At 42.2% G+C, this 8,071-nt stretch overlaps 1 protein-coding gene across 3 annotated transcripts in view; it reads right to left on the reverse strand.

The window, feature by feature from the left end:
* CEP164 (centrosomal protein 164) overlaps positions 1–1,093 on the reverse strand; it is a 63,525-nt gene extending 62,432 nt beyond the window's left edge. For all 3 annotated transcript variants that reach the window (XM_069470848.1, XM_069470847.1, XM_069470846.1), the window contains exon 1: positions 1,023–1,093. The gene's annotated coding sequence lies outside the window, so the exon portion shown is untranslated. The remainder of the gene's footprint in view (positions 1–1,022) is intronic.
* Between the last annotated feature and the right edge of the window lie 6,978 nt (positions 1,094–8,071).

Here is an 8,071-nt window from a genome sequence, read left to right on the forward strand (position 1 = left end):
CTTTAGAGGGTGGGGAACCCGTGGCCTTCTGATTTCATGATTGTTCTTTTTTAAGCACCAAAGGAGGCAAGAAAAGCTTCATCTTTTTCTGCTGCACCCCTTTTAATAAAAGGATTTGTTCTGTAAAATTTAGATTCAAAAGGCCGCACTCAAGAATCCAGAAGGCCACATGTGAGCCCAAGGCTGCAAGTTCCCCACTCCGACAAAATGTTTGCTGCATATATTAGCTTAATGAATTCCAGGTGTTAGACCTGGCTGACTGAGTAAATGGTGAAGTCTGTCGCTGGGATAGGACATCCAAGAGGAGGAGGAACAGATCCTGGAGAGCAAGGAAGGGCGGAAATGACGGCAAGCAGGTCTGAGGTAGGAAAGAGGTCTGGCTGAAGAGTATCTTGGGAGTCGCCGCTGAATAGATGGTAACTGAAACTTGGGGTGAAATCACCCAAAGATGGAGCGTGGTGAGCAGAAAGGAGGGGCCTGCAAAGGGCTGAATTAGGAGCACCAGGGGAGAGCAAGTCAGAAGCCAAGTGAAGAGAGCGGTTCCAGATAGAGAGATTGTTTTAATCAAAGCGAGAAAAGGAAAAAACAAAAAACTTCCCAGCTCACCAAACGGTGGCATAACGTTGGGCTAGTCCCAGATTCGGACATGGGGGGTGTTTCCCACAGGAGAAATTCAAGCAGGGTTCAGAAGGCCGGGCCTCACACGCTAACTATGAACAGGACAAGTAAACGAGCGCCCCAGCGAGTTCACAGGGTGCCCAGTGCCCCTAGCATTCGCGCCCCAGCCCGCCGCCCACCCACCCGCCAGGTCCCCAGCCCAGCGCCCCCGCCGCGCACTCAGGAGCGGGGCGAGGTGCGATTATGAACAGAGGCACCCGCGTCTGGCCGCTCCTTCTCCACTTCTTCCCTCAGTTCCCGCCCACACTCGTGCACATCCTGCTCGTTGGCACACGAAGGTGCCCCAGCTCCCCCGCAACCCTCCTTTGCCCTCCACCCAACTCCCCCCTCGAGGAGGTCCTCACCTGTCCCCTACCCCTGGAGGTTCTGGGCGACCACTCCGGGGTCTTCGCAGCTTCCCCAGCCCCACCCCGGGTCCCCGCTTCCAGGGACGCCGGGGTGTTGCCCTGCAGCGGCCAACAACCACTTCCGGAAAGGGTACCAACCTAGCAACTGGGAGTCCCGCCTCTACCCGGAGCCAATAGGTCGCTTAGTGAGAGATCTTGGCATTGGATTGGTTTGAGGTCCCGTCAGTTCAAGCAGGAGTTAGGCCCGTTTCCCGTTGCACGATGGGAATTGTAGTTTAAGATAGTTGACGGGTGTCCCTAAGGGGGTTAAAAGGGAGCCCTGAATTTAGATGTAAGGACAATTTCTTCCAGGGTAGTGAAGGACCATGCATAGTATTTACTGTGATCTGAATTATCTAAGGTAGTTTATTGATGATCATTTTTTAGTAGTGTGATTAACATCAGGTGAATAATACAGTGATCATCAAAAATCAATCCATTGGGCCTTTAATAAACAACAGAGGCAGAGCTCGGTGGCTCAGGCCTGTAATCCTTCCACTCTGGGAGGCCGAGGCAGGAGGATCGCTTGAGGTCAGGAGTTTGAGACCAGCCTGAGCAAGAGCGAGGCCCCATCTCTACTAAAAAAAAAAAAAAAAATAGAAAAAATTAGCTGGGCATGGTGACACATGCCTGTAGTCCCAGCTACTAGGGAGGCTGAGGCAGAAGAATTGCTTAAGCCCAGGAGTTTGAGGTTGCTGTGAGCTAGGCTGATGCCACGGCACTCTAGCCCAAGAGACAGAGCCAGACTCTGTCTCAAAAAAAAAAAAAGCGAACATAAGGTAGTAGAGACCCCCCCCCCCACCTCCCAGTAAACTGACTCTCCTGTGCTCCTATTAAATCAATGAGCACCTGAACAAAAGTTAGACTTATTTTCTACTATCTATCTTTTCACCAGAGCACAGGGCTCAGTTTGCATGTCTGCGAGAAGGCAATAGTAATGTCTGTCCTAATTATTTCAAAGAGTCTGTTGAAGAAGAAAAAAAAGTGACACAATATGTAGCCCCTCCACACACTGTCGGGCAGAAGGGTTGCTACTAATAAGAGTTGCCTTACATGGAGGGCAAATCTTCCTTTCTCTCATATGTCACCAACCTCCTAGAGAAATTAAAAGGAACAAAGACAGCTCTGGCTATTATATCAGTGGGAAAACTGGGAAACAGAAAAGTAAAGATATTGCTAGCTGAAGAAGAGCATGGTGAGGCCAAGCACGTTGAGCCTCTCCTGATAGATTCTAGAGATGTATCTGACTCATACTAACTCCTGAGATTAGTCCCAGTGCCATTCAGAGCCCAATTCCAGAATGAGGAACTCAGATTGTTGTCCCTGTAGATCACAAGCCAGATATCCAGAACATATTTCTTGTAAAAGTTGTCAGAATCAAAACAGAGACACTTGTGTTAAAACCCTGAAAAATGGAGCCAGGGAAGGCCATGAAGGAGGGTTCTCATGTATGAATGTTTAATAACAAGAACTATCACAGGCCAGGTGTAGTGGCTCAGGCTGGTAATCCCAGCACTTTGGGAGGCCAAGGTGAGAAGATTGCTTAAGCCCAGGCATTCAAGACCAGCCTGGACAACATAACGAGACCCTGTCTCTACAAATAAAAAAATTAAAGTCCTAGCTACTCAGGAGGCAGAGGCAGGGAGGATTGCTTAAATAATCCTCCTGCCTAGGAGTTCAAGGCTGCAGTCAGCTATGATTGGTCCACTGATTGGTCTACTACAGCCTGGGTGACAATGAAACCCTATCTCTAAAAATAAATAAATAAATAAATAAATAGATTTTAAGAATAAAAATGAAAAAGAACTACTACAGGCCGGGCGCGGTGGCTCACGCCTGTAATCCTAGCACTCTGGGAGGCCGAGGTGGGCGGATCGTTTGAGCTCAGGAGTTCGAGACCAGCCTGAGCAAGAGCGAGACCCCATCTCTACTAAAAATAGAAAGAAATTATATGGACAGCTAAAAATACATATAGAAAAAATTAGCCGGGCATGGTGGTGCATGCCTGTAGTCCCAGCTACTCGGGAGGCTGAGACAGGAGGATCCCTTGAGCTCAGGAGTTTGAGGTTGCTGTGAGCTAGGCTGACGCCACGGCACTCACTCTAGCCTGGGCAACAGAGAGAGACTCTGTCTCAAAAAAAAAAAAAAAAAAAAAAAAGAACTACTACAGAAGACTGCAAAAACCACAACCTTGCAGAAAGGCCATCACAAAATAACACACAAAAAAATACTTCTGTGGAGACATCTGCCTAGCAACCACCTGTCCAACCTTGGACTAACACCACCCTGTAATTAAAGATGATTGTTTCAGAACAATTTATGTAATCTCCTTCATTTTGCCTTTAAAAGCTTCCCCTCGTCCAACCTCGTCGAGTACACATATAGTTTACTGTGGCACACATATTCCCATTATAATGTTACTCGCAAATATCATTTTCTTTTAGAGTTTCCGTCTCTGTCAGTTATTTAGGTTGACATCCTCATGTGGTCTTTCTGCAGCAGTTCTGCCCATACTTCCTTTATTCTGACTGCAGATGACAGATCCCCCTTTCTTTCCACACTTCTTAAAAGTATCACTGAGGGACCAAAGGAACCAGACTGGAAAGGGACTCTAAGGCTCACCAGCTTGTCCGTCATAGACCTGCACAAAACAAGGATTCAAAAAACCATTTATAGACCTGCTCCCTATATCCAAGAATCTGCAATCAATTTGGTTGAGTTTAATTGCTAAAATTCTTAACTTTTGTCCCTTAGCATAGGTTCCTTGCTCTCTCACGGGAAGAGCTAATAAAATAAGGGATACTATGGGATTAATGGGATTACCCAGACACAGATAAACAATTTGCATTTTATCAGGTTTCCCCAAAGGTTTGTACTCAGAAATGCAAACCAATTTATAAAATGCCCTTAGGCAAACATAATTAAGAAAATAAGTCTTGCAAGGGAGGAGGAATAACAAAAATGACACACTAGTATATCATTTACCAGTAATATACTCAAGGAGTGAAGAAGAGAGAGAATTTCATTCATTGTAGGTTATCTTCTACAGTCAGGCATGAATGTTTAGAGGTGATTCTTCAAAGATGGGGAGGAATTGATGACAAATTTTTTCCATACTGTTAGGTCAGAAACTCCACCGTTAGAGCTTTTTCTTACAACTCAACAGCAAAAAACCAAATAACCTGATTTTAAAATGCACAAAATATTTTAATAGATATTTCTCAATAGAAGACATTCAGATGAACAGGTACATGAAAAAATGTTCAACATCACTAATCATCAGGGAAATGCAAATCAAAACCACAGATACCACCTCACTCCAGTTAGAGGCTATAATAAAAAGCCCCCCCCCCCAAAAAAAAACGTGTTGGTGAGGATGTAGAGAAAAGGGAACATTTATACACTGTTGGTAAGACTGTAAATTAGAACAGCCACTATAGAAAACTGTATGGAGGTTCCTCAAAAAATTAAAAATAGAACTACCATATAATTCAGAAATTCTCCTACCGGATATATAGCCAAAGGAAATGAAATCAATATGTCAAAGAGATATCTCTACCCTGTGTTTATTGCAGTGCTGTTCACAATAGCAAAGATATGGAATCAACCTAAGTGTCTACCAATGGATGAATGGGTAAAGAAAATGTGATACATATACACAAAATATATTATTCAGCCGTAAATAAAAAAGGAAATTCTGCTATTTGCGACAACATGGATGGACTTGGACGATATCATGTTAGGTGAAATAAGCCATAATGTAGAAAGACTAATACTGTGTGATCTCACTCATGTAGAATATATTTTTAAAAAGAGTTGACACCATAGGAGCAGAGTAGAACAGTAGTTACCAGAGACTGGGGAGGGGAGGGGGGAGCGGAGGGTGTGGAGTTTGGTCAATAGGTACGAATATACAATTAGACAGGAGGAATAAGTTCTGGTGTTCTGTTGCACAGTAGGGTGACAATGGTTAACAAACAGTAAGATATGGTATATTACAAAATAGCTAAAAGAGAAGCTTTTGGTTTTGGTTTTGGTTTTCTGTTTTGGGGCTGATGCCATTCTCTTTTCGTTGCTAGCTGTCAGCCAGGATCTATTCTGTTTCCCCAAAGGCCACCTGCATTCCTTGCTGTGTGGTCCTCTCTGTTTTTAAAGCCATTAAGAGAGAATTTCCCTCACTCCCAAATCCCTCTCACACTTTGAGTCTCTGCTTCCTCCGTCTCTGACCTCTACATCTAGACTTAAAGGCCTCATGTGATGGGGTTAGGCATACTCAGATCATCTCCCTTCCTTAAAGTCAACTGGACCATATAACCTAATCACAAGAGTATACCCCATCATGTTCACAGTCCCACAGGGTGTGCATACCAGGGGGCAGAAATTTGGGGAGCACGTTAGACTTCTGCCTACCAGTCAGAGAATATGCTTTGTATTATTTCAGATTTTAAAAGTTTTTGTTAAAGTTTGTTTTATGGCTAAGGATATGATCTATCTTGTTTATTTTATTTTTTTATTTTTATTTTTTTTATTTCAGCATATTATGGGAGTACAAAAGTTTAGGTTACGTATATTGCCCTTGCCCCCCCCCATCAGAGCTTGAAGCGTGTCCATCCCATAGAAGGTGCGCATCGCACTCATTATGTATGTATACACCCATCCCCTCGCCCCCCCACATCTGCCCGACACCCAATTAGTGTTATTCCTAAATGTGCTCTTAGGTGATGATCAGTGAAACCAATTTGATGGTGAGTACATGTGGTGCTTATTTTTCCATTCTTGGGATACTTCACTTAGTAGAATGGGTTCCAGCTCCAACCAGGAAAATACAAGAGGTGCTATATCACCATTATTTCTTATAGCTGAGTAGTACTCCATGGAATACATATACCACATTTTATTAACCTACTCATGTACTGATGGGCACTTGGGTTGTTTCCACATCTTTGCAATTGTGAATTGTGCTGCTATAAACATCTGAGTGCAAATGTCTTTTTTATAGAATGTCTTTTGTTCTTTTGGGTAGATGCCTAATGATGGAATTGCTGGATCAAATGGTAGGTTTACTTGTATCTGTTTAAGTTATCTCCATATTGCTTTCCACAGAGGTTGCACTAGTTTGCAGTCCCACCAGCAGTGTATGAGTGTTCCTGTCTCTCCACATCCACGCCAACATTTATTGTTTTGGTGCCATTGTTTTTAATGGTTGTTCAGGATTCCACTGAATGAATGTCTTGTTCCCCTATTGATGATAATTTATTTTTATCCCAAAATTTGATTCCAAAATCTTTCCAATATTTTGCTATTTTACACACTGCTAAAATACTGTTGTTTTGTTGCATAGGTCCTAGAAATGACATTGCTCAAAGAGTTTGCATTTTTACATTTTAATAAGCATTGCCAAATTACTCTCCAAAAATGGAACAATTTACACTCCCACCAATACCTTGTCAACACTGAACGTTACCAATCTGAGGCAAAAAGGAGGGAAGAAAGAAAAAGAAAAAAAGAAAGAAAGAAAATGGTGTCTATCAACTGTTTTAATTTACATTCTTTCAGTATTAATAATTGAGCTTCTTTAATATACTTTTTTCTGTAGTTCACAAAGCTACAGAAAAAAATAGAAAAATTGGCCAGTTGAATTTCTTCTGTGAATTACCTGTACACATTCTTTCTTCATTTTTCTATCAGGTTGTTTGTGATTTACATTGCTTTGTAGAAGCTCTTTGTATATTATAGACATTAACCCTTTGTCTCTCTATTGTGTGGCAAATGTTTCCTAGTCTGTGGCTTAATCCTTTAACTTTGTAAATGTCATTTTTCTCAGTAGTTGCAGCAGTGATAATACTAATAGCTGACCTTTATTGAGCATTTACAATATGCCAGACACCATTCTAAGTGCTTTACACGGATTATCTTGTTGAATTCTTACACTATAAGGTTTGTACTATTGTTTCCCCCATTTACAAGTGAGAAAATTGATACACAAAAAGTTTAGTAACTCTCCTGGGGTCTCCCAGTTACTAAGAAGCAGAACCAGAATTGGAATACTGGCAGTACTGAAATACTTATGATTTTGCAGAACTTTTAAATATTTAAGTAGCCAAACTTGTCCAATCTTTTTTTTTTTTTTTTTGAGAGAGAATCTCACTCTGTTGCCCAGGCTAGAGTGCAGTGGCATCAGCCTAGCTCATAGCAACCTCAAACTCCTGGGCTCAAGCAACCCTTGTCAGCCTCCCAAGTAGCTGGTACTACAGGCTTGCGCCACCATGCCTGGCTAATTTTTTTTCTATATATATTTTTAGTTGTCCAGCTAATTTCTTTCTATTTTTAGTAGAGACAAGGTCTCGCTCTTGCTCAGGCTGGTCTCAAACTCCTGAGCTCAAATGATCCTCCCGCCTCGGCCTCCCAGAGTGCTAGGATTACAGGCGTGAGCCACTGCGCCCGGCCTGTCCAATTTTTTGTTGTATGCTTTTTTTAGAGATGGGGTCCCTCTCTGTGGCCCAGACTGGAGTGCAGTGGCACAATTATAGCTCACTATAACCTCGAACTCCTGGCTCAAGCAATCCTCCTGCCTCAGCCTCCAGAGTAGCTGGGACTACAGGCACATGCCCCCATACCCAGCTAACAGTCCAGTTTTTTGTTCTTGTTGTTTTATCTTTTGGATTTTGTTAGGAAGGCCTTCTTTAACATATTATGAAACTATTCTATTTTTTCTGTAGTTTTATTTTTAATGTTAAGCTCTTTGATATCTCTAGAGTTTATTTTTAGATGAGATAAGGATTTGGTTTTCTTTCCTTCCAAATGGATTGCCAAATGTCCCACCAGTTATTGAATAATGCATCTATTTTCCTCTAATATGAATTCCATCTCCATCATACACACAGTTCCCATGCATACATCGATCTATTGATTTTTACAGTTTTAACCTGCATCTAGTTACCTCATTGGTTAGGATTTTCTATTCATATAATAAATCTGCAAATAATGATTCCTTTACTTTTTAATAT

The sequence above is a fragment of the Eulemur rufifrons genome, chromosome 6 (assembly GCF_041146395.1).
Source record: "Eulemur rufifrons isolate Redbay chromosome 6, OSU_ERuf_1, whole genome shotgun sequence".
Lineage (NCBI taxonomy): Eukaryota > Metazoa > Chordata > Mammalia > Primates > Lemuridae > Eulemur > Eulemur rufifrons.